Raw genomic sequence first — 15,284 nt, 5'->3', positions numbered from 1 at the left:
TTTCCCTCCTTTGGCTTTCAAAACTGAATGTTAACTATAACCACATCTGCCATCAGTTTAAATATGAACCTCTTTCATAATACCCCCAAGTTCCTTTGAACAGAGGGAAAAAGAATCTTCTAAAGTTCTACAAGAGATCATCTCAGTGAAACTCTCTGAAAACGGGCAAATGATGCATTTACTGTTTTGCGTTTGTGAAAACACATAAATGACGACTGGCACCCTTGCAACTGCCAGGTGGGTTCAGAGTGTGTGTGTCATTCCGAATGCGGTGTGACGTTCTCTGGAGTCAGGGAACTGCGGGCTGCTGGGTCCGCACTCACGGAAGGCCCGCGGGAGGAGGTGAGCGCCGAGCTGGCCCTGGCCAGGGCACCCGCGAAGCCGGGCACTGCCGCGCGGGTCCAGGGCGCGTCCAGCCGGCAGGGCGAACGGCGGCCCTGCAGTCCCGCAGAGAACAGCCTGCGCGTGCGCGGTGCACACCGGTTGTGCTTGCGCAGCTGCCTTTTGCTTGGCTCTCTCTCCAACGTGAGGGTAACCCCAAAGCACAGGAAGGCGGGACCCCGGATCCCATCCTCGCAGCCAAACAGGATGCCCATTTCCTCTTCCCCATGGCTCAGACCTGGACCAGGCTCGAAGCAAAAGGAACCGGGCGCTCTTACCCAGAACTCTACAAGCGATGACAGGAAAATGCAGGCTCAGTGGCGAGCAGCAAGGACAGCGGTGGCGCTGGGAGGCTGCCCTAGGGCACCGAGGTAAGAAAGTGAGGAGGAGCTGAATCTGTCCGCGCTCTGCGCGCCAGGCCGGCCCTCCCATCCCGCCGTGGCAAACCAGGCCCCTTTTTCTAACCCTGACAAGCGAATCGCGGTGGCCCTGAGTGCGGCTTCAGGTGGGGGCACCAGCAACGAGCAACGGCCATCTACACAGACTATTCCAGGCACACCCCTAGCTGTCTCTCACCTACCAGTCTCCCTTGGTCGGTCCTCCAGCCTTCCTGTCCGTCCTCCAGCATCGCGATGTCCTCTCAACATGTCACTTGCCTGCTTAAGTTTGTGGGACTCAGTTTCTAGTGTGGGCACATCTGTTGTCTGTCCAGCAGACCCCTGACCACACACCCCTTCCTGCCAGCTTATCCCACCTTGCTTTGTCGCGTAAGGGCCCCTGGCAAAGGCCAGACTGAATGGGATGCATGGAATTAGAAAGGAAAGAATGTGGATCAGTCTCCACATTCCGAATCTTTTCAATAGACAGGGATGCCAGGGAGCATCTATCCCAAAGCCCTTACTTGGCAGACGAAACCCAGAGGACGCAGGTGAGGGGCTGAAGGTCGCCTGGTTACTTAGCAGCAGCTTCTGGAAGCCCCTCTATCTCAGGCTTTGTTGCATTATTTATGTGGGCACCAAACACAGGGGACATCATTCCACTCACCACGCTGTGCCCAAATACCCACAAGATACCTTGCCGGAATCGATTTCACCTTCGAATTTTAATCCAGGCCCAGAAGCAGAACCCTGATTTATGAAATCTTAAGAATAATGTTATGAGCTGTTTAGAACATTAAAAAAAAATTAAGATTTGTAGCACGGAGACACCTCCACTGTGGTTACTGGAATAAAACACGGGTACCCAGAAGGCAGAACAGAAGGGGCACGGGACAAGCAATGACTTGCCGCTGGGCAGTCACATGTGCGTATCTTTCTCCTGGAATAAACAAGAACTCTCGTCCTATGGACACTGCAAAAGACATAGCTTCTCCTGGGAAGCAGTTACTGGAAAGCGGAAGGGACCGATTCAAGCGATGTTTTGTGTCAGTGACTCGCTTGTCTTTGTCTAGATTCACGGGACGGAGAACACCGAGGAACACCAAGGCATGAAGACAGATCTTCCATTTTCTTCATTACTGAGCGTGTGTCTCAGTGAGAAAATACAAAGATTCGCTGGAAAAGTTTTCAACCGTATGTCTCACGCAGCACTCTGAGACACAGAGGGGAGGACGTTTTGGCCTCCAACCTAGAAGTCGGGAAATGGAGGGCCGCAAAGAAGACCACAGAAGCCACAGCCCTTCTCCCCAAGCTTTGTGTGGCCAGCCACAGCGTCTCCATCGTTCTGGGGTCAGCAAACCTTTTCTGTAAAGAGCCAGCGAGTAAATAGTTCAGGCTATGCAGGCGATCCAGCCGCAGCTACTCAACTCTGCAAGTGTGGCGAAAGCAGCCACAAACATCAACAAATGGGTGTGGATGTGTTCCAATAAAACTTTATTTAAAAAAAACTGGGTCAACTGTGGCCCATGGGCCATAGTTCACCAAATCCTTCGCTATCGTTGATCAGAGTGCACCCTCTAATACCCACACACTCGATCATCACAAACTCTTTAAACTCAGCCTTGAACACCTTTGAACGGTAACATCATCCCTTGGATCTAGAAGTGATAATTCCTGCGACAAGCGACAGTTTTTTCAAAACAGTAACAGGCAGAGCGCCACGTTTGCAGGAGGGTAAACCTTTCGGACACATCTGCGTTGCTGAGACGGTCTTCGCTTACCAGGAGGATGAAAGCCCCTGTCGCCTGCCACCCCCCTACCACGTCGCCTACCACGCTGGTTTCCTCTATATAACGCGTAGAACGTTGCGATTCGATCCACAGAATTAGCATGCAACGACTCGTCTCCCCTTGCAACGTTTTTGCCTGAAAAACCAGGCGGCAGCCTCATAGTGACAACACGCAAATAACTTGTCATCCTGGTAATGGTCTAACCGCATATAAGTGTCTGTCATAATGAAAATTGGTCTCTTCCATTTCAATTTATTTTGTCTACAGTCCAAATGGAGCACAAATAGATCTTCCAGTACCACTGCAGGCAGATCAAACAGGGAAGACAACTTTAAAACGAACCTCATCAGCATACGACTAAATATTTACATTAAAAAAAAAGAGCCTCTCTCTGGAAGACAGCCCAGCCCAGCTCGCCTCCCCTGCCAGTACACCTGCAGCTTTTTGTAACTAATTAAGGAACTCCGGAAAACGCATTCAGAGGGGCCTCGGCAAACAGATGCACTCTCCATTAATTAAACAAGCCAGAGCGTTCACCCAGGCCGTAATTGGAAAATGTGCTTCTTTCCCCCATTTGAAGGCGATCGTGGTTATTCACAAATGTTTTTTGATAGTTTCTCCAATGAGAAAGTCTGCTAGCAGCAGGTTCTGGCTTCCTCTGGGTGGGGTGGGGGGTGGCAGATGTTTGAGAAAGGTTCGGAGGTAGGAGGCAGTCGCCCAGGTTCACTAATTAGCCACTCTGCCCCTCGTCTCTCTCCAGAAGACTGTGCTAATGAGAAAAAGAAGTTTCGGCGCTAAAGAAAGCAAAGGGGCCTCTGCTAATGCTACTTAAAGGCGCAAAAACGTCCCCACGCAGCCCACTCTTCAGAGCTCTTGTTGGGGTGCGCAGTGCTCCGAGTGAGTGCAGACGAAGCCACAACCGAGTGGCCCTCCCTCCGCTCACCTGCGCTCACACCGCCTGCAAGCCAGGTTTGGTGGCAGCAGAAAGGTGGAGAGGCCACCGAACGAAGGAGGAAGGAAACAAGACAGCGTGGAGTCCCTGCCATGTGCTCGTCCTTGGGTTCTAGGCAATGTTTTAGGGGAGCCCTTGTCTGAAGTAAAATTCCCTTAGTCAGGGTTGCTCCTTCAGCATCCTGATCTGGGCTCTCCGATGCCACGGCCCCCAGGAGCTAACGGGCAGGTTATTAAGCTCTTGTTCTCAGCAACGAAGACACCCTCACACCTGCCCCTTTGCGACGTGGGTCTAAGAACGGATTTCTGTTTCCTGTTGGCATCACCCCAGCAGCAACGGTTGATCCCGTTTGCCAGCCCTCCCGGAAGTAGCCCCGCCGCCTCCTCCCCACCCACCCAGGTGTACCAGCACCAGGGGCAGCACTGGGTTCCGAGTCGCTGTCCCGTAGGGCCCCTGCCCCAAAAGTCTGGGCTCCACCAGAAATTTGTCTTCTTCCCTTGGCTTCTCAAGCCCCAAGAGTAATCCATGCCTTCTGAAGTTACCACCTCTGATACCTCAAGGTTCCTTTTTTGCCTGTTAAGTAAGTCCCTTTAAAAGAGGTAACTACTATGGCTATGCCACCGTGAACAAGCCCGATCCCATCTGATCTTAGAAGCTAAGCAGAGTCGGGCCTGGTTGGTACTTGGATGGGAGACCACCTAGGAAGACCAGGTGCTGTAGGTGTAAAAATAAATAAATAAATACTATATAGCCACGAAAAGAAATAAAAATAAAAGAGGTAATTTAATATAGAGGAAGCTAATGGGTTGTTGTTGTTGTTGTTGTTTTCCACTGACCGAGTGATCTAACATTTGACAGCATGAGCGATCCTAGTAAATGGATCCCCACAGATGAGATTCGGGGACTGGTTTGGTCATGACCTTGGACGCGAATGCAGTGTCGAGGTCCTTGAGAATCGGGATGTTAGTAAGAGGGACCCACAGCAGGCAGTGACGTCATCATTAATCAAATTATCCCCTGCGGTCGATCGTGATGGAGTGTCTAGGGATGCCATTGCCTTGGGGACCAGGCGGCTGTTGCACTTGACTATTACAGGAGTGACATTCACTCCAGTGACCATACAGTGGGATGGTTGCTCCTAATGACACTGAAGAGATGAAGATGAAAAACACTGACAGACTCAGGGCTTTAAATACTCAGCTTCGGAAAGCCTCGAAGGCAGCCCCGAAAGAGTCCCACAGGAAACACGCCCGCAGCTTCACTGCGTGAGTTGCGGAATTACAACTTTGGATGAATCCTCAGATTCACCAGGTCTCGTATGTAAGAGCCAAGGCATCAGTCAGGAAGGAGTGGGACCCCGGACTTAAAATGGGATATCTGGATTCTATCCGTCAGGAGTTTGGTCTGGAATATTCAGCCTGAGCCCCAAGGGTACACAGAGGAGGGGTCCCCCGAAGCAGCAGAGGCTATAAGTGGGCTGAACTTAGGCAGAACGGAAGCCACAGGAGAAAGACTCGTGGGGGGTGGGGGGTGCTCAGGGGACAAAGGGGGGAAGGGTGTCAGTAGTGACCGGAGTGGTAAAGGCAAACGTTAGGAGATGTCCCATCACCTTAAGTCAGCATATCTGCAAATCCCAACCTATAGGCCAAAATAACCCTGTCAGGAGGAAGGCTCGCCGGAGGTCCTTCGTTTGTCTTGATTACAGCGGGTAACGGTGGGATGGAGTTTACAATCTGTGTCGCCCCGCAGAAACCGGCCGTCTGTGGCCATAGCCAACCTACAGGTGTGTTCCTTTAGCTGCGCTTAAAATTCTCAAGCAGTTAAAATCAGAAGCCTTCACATAAAAATCCATCCTCTAGGTTTCTGGCTGCTCAAACAATTTTAGAATATCTGTGCCCCTCGGTCCTGAATTTTCACGTGACTCGGCGTGAGAGCAGAGCAAAGCCCCATGGGAATGCCGCAATCCCCAGCACGCCCTGCTGTCTCGACTGCACGTGGCTCCTCGACGCTGGCTGCCTGAACTCCAGAAGCGTTTCGGTTTGTGAGCTCTGCGTCCACTGCCATCTCTCCAGCCTTTACACACGCACGCACACGCTTCCTTCCGATCGCTCCATCTGTTTTATGCTTTATTTCACTCGTCTTTGCCTCTGCCTTCTATTTCCTCCTCCTGGAACGCCCTTCATCAACTCTAGTGACCAAAACAGGCCTGTTCACCTGTCAAGGCCCAGATCAAGTGCCACCGCCTGGGCCAGTAGATGCCAAGCTTGGTACCCACACCCCCTTCTCCCCCTGCCCTCCCCGCGGTCAGAGATGGTCACCCATTCCTGGCGAACAAGACGATTATGGAAATACATTTTGGATTTCGAAGAAGGCTGCTCAAAGACAAACGTCCCCCGGGAACGGGTGTGCTCTGCCACCTGCCCTCCTCCCTCGGTCTAGACCCCGTCAAGTCTCTTCTCAAGTGTCACCTCTCAATGAGATCTTTTCTAACGCCTCTGTCTAAAATACTGACACTCGTGATCACCCCTTCCCTGCCCCTCCCTCCATGGCATTTACTTTTTAATATACTCCGTACTGTGTATATTTATTATTTATTGTCTGCTCTCCCATTAGACTATAAGCCTCACGAGGGCGGGAAATTGTGATTTTTTTTTTTTCCCACTCTGCTCCCCAAGCAGCCAGAACAGGCCTGAAATCGGCATGAACAGATATCTTGAATGAACAAACCAACCTCAGCGGTTCCGTGCCATTTGAAACGCAGACATTTTAAAGGTCTGGCATTACCCCCACTTTTGATTTAAGCTGAGCCCCGTAGCCAGCCCCTGATCTGTCTCCTTCTGCCGCCCCCAGCCACCGCCCGCGTGTGAGTCTCCACCATCCCTGTCTCGTTACTACTACATCAGCGCCCTAACTCTGCTCCCAGCCATACCCCTCCCCTCCACCCCACGGCTGAAGGAACTTCCAGTGTCACTGCCCTGCCTAAAACCCTTCTGGCAGCCCAGTGCCCTCACAGTAAAGTCCATGCTCTAAAGTGGTCTCCAGGCCCAGACAATCAACTTCTAGCAGGCTTCCTGTCCCCTTGCCCAGCTCCAGCACACCCCACACCCACGGAACTTCTCGCTGTTGGCCAAAGAGCTCTCCCGCTCATCTATCTTCAGCCCTTTCTGAAAGCGCTCTCTCCGCCTCTCTCACCAGGCTTGCTGCAGCCTGTCCTCGGGGACTTGTGTACCACCTCCTCCAGGAAGCCTTCCCTAACTACCGCCCGAACTGAGTGAGCTGCCCCTTCTCTGTGCTCAGGTATCACCCCATGCTTACCCCTGTCAGCTTTCTGACTTCCCCACGAGGCCATGTGTGCCCTGATGATGAAGTTCTGTCTTACCCTATAATCCCAGTGAGAAACATCAGCTATACATAGTAGGCATTCAGTTAAGGGGAAGAGAAGAAAGTCTAGAAAAAAGGGAAGGAAGGAAGAAGAAGCAGAGGAAGAAAACCACTGGGTCACAAACGTCAAGCTGTGTCCTGAACGCACGGTGGGGTTCTCCACCCACTGGAGCTCATGCGTGGCCGTGGGACCTGCTTTGGCCCATGAAATGCATGTGTCACTCACATGTCACTACTGGACAGAGGCTAAAAGGCTAGTCGATGGTCTCTGGGCTCTGTTTTTTGTTTGTTTGTTTTTGTTTTTGTTTTTCTTGCTTGCAGGGTCATAGAAGCACATGTTGAGATGGAACCTTTGTCAGCTTGGGTCCCTGAGTGACTAAAATGAGCAGAGACCTGGCTGACCTGGCTGATGAGGAAGATGCTCTGTTGTTATTTTTTTTTTTTAGCAGCCGAGGTGTTAGGGTTCGTTGATAGCCCAGCGTCACCATGTCTATTCTGACTGATGCAGCCGGTTGGAGGTATTGGGAGAAATGAAGTTTTTAAACCTTTTATTCCATGAAAATATCAGATACCACCTCACCTTTCCCACTGCCGTGCAATTTTAAACCCAATTTTATTTTTCCGGGGGCTTCCTTGGATTCTTGCAAAGATGCTATAAGGTAAACGGCTCAAATAATATTATCTCCTCTCCCACAAACTCAGAAAAATTACGTGAATGTCTTGTCTGAGACACCCCGAGTAGGAGAGAGGAAAGCTCACCCCAGAACCCAGGTCTCTGACTCCCGACCCCGACATTCACTGCCTGGCTCCAGGTCTAAAAATGGTCTGAAATGTGGGGGGCTGCCTCTGTTGCTACAGAGGAAGCCCATCGAAACTGTTAGACACGTGGGCTCTGGAACCAGGCCACTCTGGGTTCCCTCCCAGCTCCAGCCTTCGCTAGCCAGGAGACCCTCACTGCATCTCTCCCCGTCTGCTCGCCCAGCCCTGCGGTATGGGGAGAGCAATTGTCCCTACTTCATACTCTTGTTGTGAATTCTAAACAAACCAGCCCATGAGGAGGACTTGGCACGCGTCTGGCATGTGACAAAGGCTCAGGAAGACTTAGCTCTCACTGTCCCATCATTAGAGAAATCATTCTCCATCCTTGCTGTGTTCTGGATGGTAATGCCAGGCTTCAGCCACAAGGTGGCACTCTTGTTTCTGGCCACCCTTCCTTCCTCAGTCACCTAAAGCTTCATTTTTCAAAATGCCAAGTTGGGCAAGGATGGAAGGTGGACTCACAAAAAGATGACAAAGTCTAGGTGCTCCAGCCAAAACAGTGTCTTCCCTGTCACATCAAAAGTGCATAAACTGCCTCATTCCTTCTCCTCTGCTGCTTCGTACGGCTGCTGAGTCACCAAGCCTGGCTGGTCCCCAAGCTTCAGAAGAGGCTGAAAGAGCTGGTAAAATTGGGTTGTCCGGCCCCACCCCCACACACCATGGTGCGGGGTGAGGAGTTGGGCCTTGGAGTCCGCTGGAGAAGGGTGACTGGAAGCTGCCACTGTTAGAGCAGGACTTTCTCGAACACAAATGAACAAGCAAATCCCCCAGGGACCTCAATGAAATGCAGGTTCTGATGCAGCTGGTCTGGGGCACGGCCCTGGGGTCTGCATGTCCAGCGAGTTCGCAGTGATGCCCCAGCTGCAGTCCGTGCACCGTACTTTGAGCACCGGGTCCCCAGAAAGACCTGGCCCCCTGCCCCGCGAGTGGAAGCAGCACACACTGCGGGTGAGCACCTTACCCGCCCTGCCATCCAGGGCTCAGGCAGCAGTGCAGATTTCGCTGTTTTATGGACGAGAAGCAAAAACATTAAGTACCTGCCCCAAGGTTCTAACAGCTAATTAGTAGGAGAGCCAGGCCTCATGTTACCCTTTCGCTCGACTGAGTGTTACTGTTTCATGTTAGAGTGCGGGAGATCCGGCCCTGCTCCCCAACTTCCCAGAATTCCCGGAACGAGGGGAAAGCCAGAGCGGCGAAGCGGGTGTGTTTGGAGCCAGACGGCTCTGCTTCTGGGAGCCCTGTGACTTCGCTCGGCACTTGACCTCTCCATGCTTTACTTTCTCCATCTCCCGGCTGGGAATAAATAACAGTAGCGCCCACTTCAGGGAGTTGTCACCAGGATTAAGTGAGGTAATCGAATAAGGGGCTTAGCAGGCGCCTGGCACGTGGTAGGCATTTGGCACGTGGTAGGCGCTCAGGCATTGCCTGAGCCCAGGTCGCGCTTCCAAGGCTGTGAGAATGGCAGGGATGAATGAATTTCCACTTTGGCCTTTCAGGAACTTCAAGTGTAATGAGGGAGAGAAGGAGTATTAAATGCGAGGGCCATCAGAGCGAGCGCTCATGGTCGCTGGTCGCCAGCCTGCAGAACAGCAAAAGGCAGCCCCCCAGCACCCCCGCGGGCAACCTATGTTAATTCATCTGCATCCATCCCCCCCAAAAAGTTTATTATCTCAAATGACTCCACCCAACAAGCCCAGAGATGGCATGAGATGTCTGTAAATACACTAGACCCTCTGTTCCAGAAGCCTCTCAAAGTGCGAGCTGACCACAATGTGGGTGACTGCCACCAAGCCACGAAATGCACACTCTGAGCTGTAAAACCAAAAAGAATGTATTCGGGGGTGGGGGAAGAAGGGATTGCAATCTGGTATGTGCAGAAACGGCCGGCCTCGTGCACACACTGAACCAAGTCAAGGCGGAGGAAACGCTTCACGGTAGGGGGAAGTCCAGGGAGGGCTGTGCACCCAGCTCTGTTGCAAACAGTTATTTCCGTAGGGCTCTGGAGACGGCACAGAGTGTGCCCTCTCCCCGCACCCCACTTACATCCAGGATGAGGTCTCTGTCGTAAACTGTGCCAACACCTGCTACTATGTCATATGGCACTGTGACCCGTTTCGAGGCTGAAGGGGAAAACATGGGATTTACTGAGACAGTCCGGACCAGGAGCCTGCCCACTGTCAAGGGTGAATCTAAGACATGTAACTTTGCTGCTGTGGTTTAAACTCTGGGTACATGGAGCCTACTCCTTAAAAATGCGTCACCGGAAACAATGTTACCTGCCTCCCCTCTGCAGGGGAGAAAGAAATACCAGCTTAAAAAGGGAATGAGGTGCCCTGTTACAACAGCCAACAGACATGGAAACAACCTAAGTGCTGATGGACGGATGGGTGGATCAGGAAGATGTGGTATATATTTACAATAGAACACTACTTAGCCATAAAATAGAATGAAATCCTGCCATTTGTGACAACATGGATGGACTTACGCTAAGTGAAATAAGTCAGAGAAAGACAAACACCATAAGATCTCACTTACGTGTGGAATCTAGAAACAAAACAAACCCATCAAAACCAAGCTCACAGATACAGACAACAGATCGGTAGTTGCCAGAGGTGGGGATGGTCAAAATGGGTGAAGGTGATCAAAAGAGACAAACTTACAGGTATAAGTAGTCTTAGGGACTACAGTTAACAATACTGTACTGAAGATTTGAAAGTTGCTAAAAGAGATCTTAAAACCCTCATCATAAGAAAAAAATGGAAAAAATTTTCTGTAAATATGAATGGTGACAGATGTTACTAGATTCATCGTGCTGATCATGTTGCAAGGTATACAAATATTTCAATCACTACGTTGTACACCTGAAACTAATATAATGTTACAGGTCAATTTTACCTCAATAAAAAAAAAGTCTCATTTAATTTAAATAAAGTAAATTTTTAAAACGATTGAGGGGCTCTCGATAAACTGACTTAGAAAGATCTCCAAGATGTAGCATCCCATCACAATAATAAGATGCAGACTGATATGGACACTTTGCTAGTCTTTATGCAAAAAAGGCCAGTGTGGGGGTAGTATGTTTTTGTATTTACTTATGTGTACTTTTTAAAAAGCGAAAGATCCTTGGTAGTTACAAAATAGTCACAGGGATGTGAAGTACAGCATGGGGAATATGGTCAACAATATTGTAATAACTCTGTATGATGCCAAGTAGGTACTAGACTAATCGGGGGGATCACTTTATAAATTATATAAATGTCTAATTACTACGCTGTACACCTGAAACTAATATAGAATAATTGGATGTCAACTCTAATCGAAAAATAATTTTTGTAATTAAAGTAAAATAAAAAGTGAAAGATTCATATAAAACTAATAGAGATGGTTTCCCACGGCGAGGGGTCACTGGGCAGATGGGGAACGAACCCTTCCACTGAATGCCTTTTTAAGGCTGTGGTAAAACAAACAAACAAACGCATAGCATAAAATTCACCATCTCTACCGTTTTCAAGTGTTCAGTTCGAGTTAAGGGTATTCACAGTGTTGCATGATGGTGCCAAATACATTTTAAGACTTCAAAAAGTCGAACCACTAACTGTATTGCCTGTTTTAAAAAATAACTTTAATATCATTATACCGAAATCATAGGAATAAAGAGAAGAAAGAGAAACACCGTATTGGAAAGAGAAAAAAATCGCGCTTTGAAACGCACTGAATTCAAATCCTGGGCCCGCCGTCCACTGGTCTTGGGCAAGTCACGGTAACTTCCCTAAGCCCTCGGTTCCTCCTCGGTTCGAATGCGCAGAAAGGTGGGGCCAGGGGCGCCCTCAGAGCGCCTCGCCCGAAGTTCAAGTTCACAAGGAGCGTCATTTTTTTCACTGCACCGGAAGCGGGGCAAAGGAGCGCCCTGAAGCCCGTGCAGTGGGGGTTCGCAGCCTTCAGGGGACCAGAATCACTTGGGGGATGGGGGGCGGGGCACTCCAAACGCACTGTACGGGAATCTACTAGGGCGGGGCCCGAGCCCTTAACACCCCCACCCCGTCCCCCGTCCCCTTTCATTCAGAGAACGACTGAGGTAGAGCGGTCCCCGCGCCAGGACCGCGCCGGGACCGCGCCTCCCGCTCCAGCTGCAAAACCCTGAAGGGCTTTGAGCTATTTGTTCGCCGTTCCACCAGGTGGCGGAGTTGGGGCGCAGGTGGCCCAACCTCAGGCAAACTGGGGTGCAGATGTCGTCCCGGCCGCGGTGGGGTTCCAGCCTCGTCACGAGGGCTGCTAAGAAGGGGCGTCCCGTGGGAGGGGGGGGCTCTGCCCTCCGCGGCAAGAAGAGAGTGCGGTGTCCCAATTCAGTTGTCACCGTCCACGATGGAGCTTCCGGTGCCGCTCCCCAGCTGCCTCCCCACACCCGGCGAAGCGGTGGGGAGCAGGCCAGCCCCCCTCTTTGCCTGGAGGTGCCGGCTGCGGGCCTTCGGCCGAGACGAGCAGGCTAAATGCGGCTGTGCTTGCCACGCTCTTTCCGTTCCCTCCGAGGTCCCCTCTTCCGTGGGAGGCGTTTCTGCCCATCGCACAGATCGCTTCACTTTGCACCCCCATTCGTCCTCGCCACCTGCTCCCCAAAGGTCTGCGCCCCGGATTTCCCCCCAGGGATTTCACTCTCCTGCCCCGCACCCCACGGAAGGGGCCGGGAACCCAGCCCGCTCGGCCGAGGCCGGAGGCTGCACTGGCGCCGGCGGGACAGCAGGTGGCGCCGCGTGCTTCGGTGGCCGAGGCGGGGGACCCGGAGCAACCGGCTTTCCTCGAGAGCGCGGGGGCGTCCCGGGCACGGGGGGCCGCGGCAAGCATTCGGTCAGCGAGCGAGTGCGCGCGAGGAACCCGAAATCGTTTCCGTTGAACTCTGTCTCCCAGTCTCAGCTCCAAAGCGAAGAAGGAGGCCCAAAATGGAGCCGCGTGCCCCCAGGACCGCAGAGCAAGACTCAAGGGCCACTTCAAGCCCTTCAGGGAGGTGACGATCTGAAATCTCAGGATTAGCACTGGTGAGGGAGCCTGCAAGACGAAAGCCCCGCGGTCTCTCGCCTCCAGAAGGAGCTGAGCTGCCCAAAACAATGTTTCTTTTCTCCTGCTAAAGCCGCTTGCCCCACCCGTCTGCCCGTGTTGCACAAGCCCCGGGGAGCCCCTCTCCTGGTCTACATGGGACGCTCGCTGCCTGATGGAAGCGTCGCTTAGTATATACCAAGTCGATCTTCACATTTACTCGGTTGAATGTTGGGTTTTCACACTTTTTTCAAGTATAATTATAAAGGAAACATTTTATCATTACGATAACTGGAAGCCAGCTACGATTTTATTTTTGGGGGGTCAAAAACAGGACTGTAAGACTGTAGAACAATGAAGATTTCTCGAAAGTCTGGCTGTTTCCCATTGAAAATCATCTGCAACACCATCCGTGGCGTTTTCCACACTTCAGGAAAAGCTGGGGCTCCAGCACGGCCTCGCCCGGGAGCCCGGAAGGAGCCGCGAGGCTGGAGGTGGTGCCGGGAGGGAAGGGAGCAGCGAGCCGGGGAGACAGGCGGCTTCGCTTCTTCCCCCCGCGGCGGAACAAGGGGACCCTGACCCGTGCTGCGCCCCTGCTGCAGAGCCCTCCTGCTTCCGGAACCTCGAGTTATGTTCTACCCTGGGAGCGGGCGGGGAAGGGCCTGGAGGCCGGGCTTCCTAGGAGCCCGCCACACCCCGTATCCTTCGGAAAGCGTGACAGCATCTGGGGGTGAGGAGGTCTAGGGGCTCCCCAGCCAGCTGCTCCCCCCCCCCACCCCGCGGCAGAGCGCTAGGCCCTCCCACACCCTTGCTGGGGGTGCCCAGCTTATTGCCCGCGGTGGACGCAGCCCCTATGGGCAGGGCATGGGGCGGGAGCACCGTGTGAGCTGGGGATGGCCAGAGGAGGCCCTTGTTTAGACGAGGCCCCAGCGAGCCTGTTGTTAGTGGTTTGTCCACCCTGGGTTAGGACACCGGGAAAGATAATCGTGAGGCCCTGGGCAAGTCACTTCCCCTTCTGCAGTCTTTGTTTCCCTATCTGTAAAACTCAGGGAGGATTGGACCTCGAGGTGGGCCAGCTGCAGCCCCTCTCTAGTCTGCACCTCAGGGCTCGGGCTTGGGGTGAGGGGAAGACGCCCCAGCGGACTGTTTCCTAGAATAAACCCGGCTTTTGCAACAGGTCCCTGATGGCCTCCTCTGCTTCTCGAGGACAGGACGACCACGAGGCTGTGGGCAAGTAGGAGACAGACCTTCCTCAGAGTCCGTGTCTACAGCCCTGGAATGTGGGAAGGTCGCGTGTGCCCTCTTGTCCTACAGACCCAGGTACCGGTCCCAGGAAGTCACTTGTTACCAGAACCCCAATGTTTTCTCCTTGAGTCCACCTGCCTGGCACCCTGGCCCGAAGTAACACACATGCAGGAGTCGGCAGTATGGGGAAAAAAGTAGTTTAATATTGAATTGCCCAATACAGAGACAAAGAGCTTATGATCTAAAAACCCCAACCCCCGATGGCATGTAGGTTACAGATTCTATGTGGCAAAACCACAAGACAGTGTGGGATCGTGGGATGGGGTCATGCCGGGAGTGGAGTGGCAGGAGGTGAGAGTAATAACTCATGTCTTCAGGTTTGAGGACAGTTCTGAGGGCTTTTCCAGCATCCATCCCTCTGTCTGGTCTCAGGGGAAAATAGCCAGAGAATCAGTGCCACCTCCGGGCTCAGGCGCTGAAACAGCACTTAGGTCAGGATGTTATCTGCAGCCTGGCTGTGCTCCGCTGCCTGGGGGGTGTTGCTTATCCTGGGGAAAGACTAGGACTCGAGGGAGGGAGGAAGTGTATGTGGGGGAGGAAGAGAGAGAGAGAGAGAGAGAGAGAGAGAGAGAGAGAGAGAGAGAGAGGAGGGAAGGAAGGAAGGAGGGCGGGAGAGGGAAGGAGAGAAATGATTTCCAGAGCTAGGATTTAAAACTAAATTTAATCAAAGTCCTAGGTCCCCTCAGTTTCACACTGAACTAGCCCGGTCCGTGTTTGGTTACGGGAGAGGTCACGGGAAACCAAGGCATGCCTCCACCCTCAGGGTCTCCGGAGACATGCTCCTCATTGCAGACCTGCTGTGCCAGCTCTGGCTCTGTCCCTTCCTAGTGACGGGGACTTCGGACAAGTTACCTAACCTCCCTCGGTCTCAGCTTCCTCGTGTGTGAAATGGGTGTGATTTGTCTGTGGAGGCTAAGGAAGACTGTGTAGTTTCAGCCAACCAGAGACTTCCACAACAGCCACTGTCGTGAGAGCTGGTGCACTGCCCAGTTCCGTGGACAGGGTTGAGCATACAAGGGGGATCTAGAAAAGCAACGCGGAGAACATACGTATGTCTACGCAGTCTGTCTTTCTTGCTGCAGTAGTTCTGTCCGGTCCCCTTCTTACACGGGGTGTCCACATCTCCTGACTGCTCCTCAGCACTTGACTACTGTCCCTTGTGGTGGTGACAGCAGCCCATCTTTCATTATGGACACGTTATCTTCCCTTCTCTTCCCTCTTCCAGAGAGATAAGCAGAGACCACCTGAGTC

General features: G+C 52.4%; 1 pseudogene; it reads left to right on the top strand.

Annotated features, from left to right (window-relative positions):
- The first annotated feature begins 4,104 nt into the window (after positions 1–4,104).
- LOC112477332 lies at positions 4,105–4,223 on the top strand (annotated as a pseudogene).
- The last annotated feature ends 11,061 nt before the right edge of the window (positions 4,224–15,284 follow it).

This window comes from Pteropus alecto, unplaced genomic scaffold (genome assembly GCF_000325575.1).
Source record: "Pteropus alecto unplaced genomic scaffold, ASM32557v1 scaffold123, whole genome shotgun sequence".
NCBI lineage: Eukaryota > Metazoa > Chordata > Mammalia > Chiroptera > Pteropodidae > Pteropus > Pteropus alecto.
Note: the sequence above shows the minus strand (reverse complement) of the source record. Positions and strands in the feature narration are given on the sequence as shown.